General features: G+C 32.3%; 1 non-coding gene across 1 annotated transcript; it reads left to right on the forward strand.

Moving 5' to 3' along the window:
• Positions 1 to 256: 256 nt before the first annotated feature.
• Positions 257 to 363, forward strand: LOC138878849 (small nucleolar RNA R71). The gene has a single exon (XR_011402621.1). It is a non-coding gene; the product is annotated as a small nucleolar RNA R71 (small nucleolar RNA).
• Positions 364 to 1,281: the final 918 nt, after the last annotated feature.

The raw sequence follows: 1,281 nt of genomic DNA on the forward strand, positions 1-1,281 counted from the left end.
TTCAAACTTTTGTGCCAAAGAAGTAATTTGTTACGTTAGTGTATTTAAAGCATCAAGCTGATTTATAGTAACAGCCTTCTAGATGATTACACGCTCAGATGGCGATTGGATGACATTCTCAGAAATCTCGTTCAATAATTGCAGTGCTTCCTTTGTGGTTTTTCCCATTACAGAACCTCCTGCAGCTGCATCAATCACATTTCTAGCAAAGGGTTTTAACCCGTGATAAAAAATATACAGCTGCTTGTGTTCAGGAATATCATGGTGTGGACATTTTCTTAATATTGCTTTTAATCTTTCCCAAGCTTGATAAACTGACTCAGTGTCAGTCTGCAATAAATTAGAGATGTCTTGTCTTAACTTTGTGGTTTTAGAAGGGGGAAAATATTTGTTTAAAAACTTCTGAGTCATTTGGTCCCATGTGGTAATGGAACTTTGTGGCAAACTTCGCAATCAGGTCTTGGCATCTCTTTTAAAGAAAAAGGAAATAACCTTAACTTGATAGCTTCAGGAGGTACTCCATTATATTTAGTTGTTTCAATACGTTCCCGAAAGTCAATTAAATGACTGTGTGGATCTTTACTTGCGTCTCCAGTGAAGATGCAAGACTGTTGAATTGTTTGAATCAGGTCAGTCCTGATTTCAAAGTTGTTGGCTACCACTGGAGGTTTTCTGATACTAAATTCACAGTTGAAGCGGTCAGGTCTAGCATAATCCCTTAGGATTCTGTTTGTTGGCCTTGGTGCTACTTCATTAAACTAATCCTCCACATGGACTGGTAGTTGAATGTCTTCTACTCCCTGATTCTCCATTCCTTCGCTAGATATGCTTTGAGAAGATGATGTTTTTCCTTTCCTGCACAATCGAGGAGATTTTTCAATTTCTGGATCGTAACTAGCCAACTTTATTGTAGAAGAGCGGTTCATAAACTACTTAAAATTTTAAAGAGAAAAAAAAATAATAGTTTCTAAAGCAGTACTAGTAATTAATAAAATAACTAATGAAATTTTCAAAGACAAAAAAAAAAGTACGATAATATATATTAAATATAAGTAAAGGTAGTACTAGTAAATAATAGTAATTAGAGATAAAGTTAGAATACTATTTGTAGATAAAAGTATTAGTAATATTATACTAAATATTCTAAAGGAAAACTAATGATAGAAGTAGTAGGAAGTACTTAATAGTAGATAGTGAAAATACTAACAAAAATAATAATAATAATAATAATAATAATAATAATTCTCAAATTAACAACAAAATATTTAATCTCAAGTAGAT

This window comes from Nicotiana sylvestris, chromosome 9, assembly GCF_000393655.2.
Source record: "Nicotiana sylvestris chromosome 9, ASM39365v2, whole genome shotgun sequence".
NCBI lineage: Eukaryota > Viridiplantae > Streptophyta > Magnoliopsida > Solanales > Solanaceae > Nicotiana > Nicotiana sylvestris.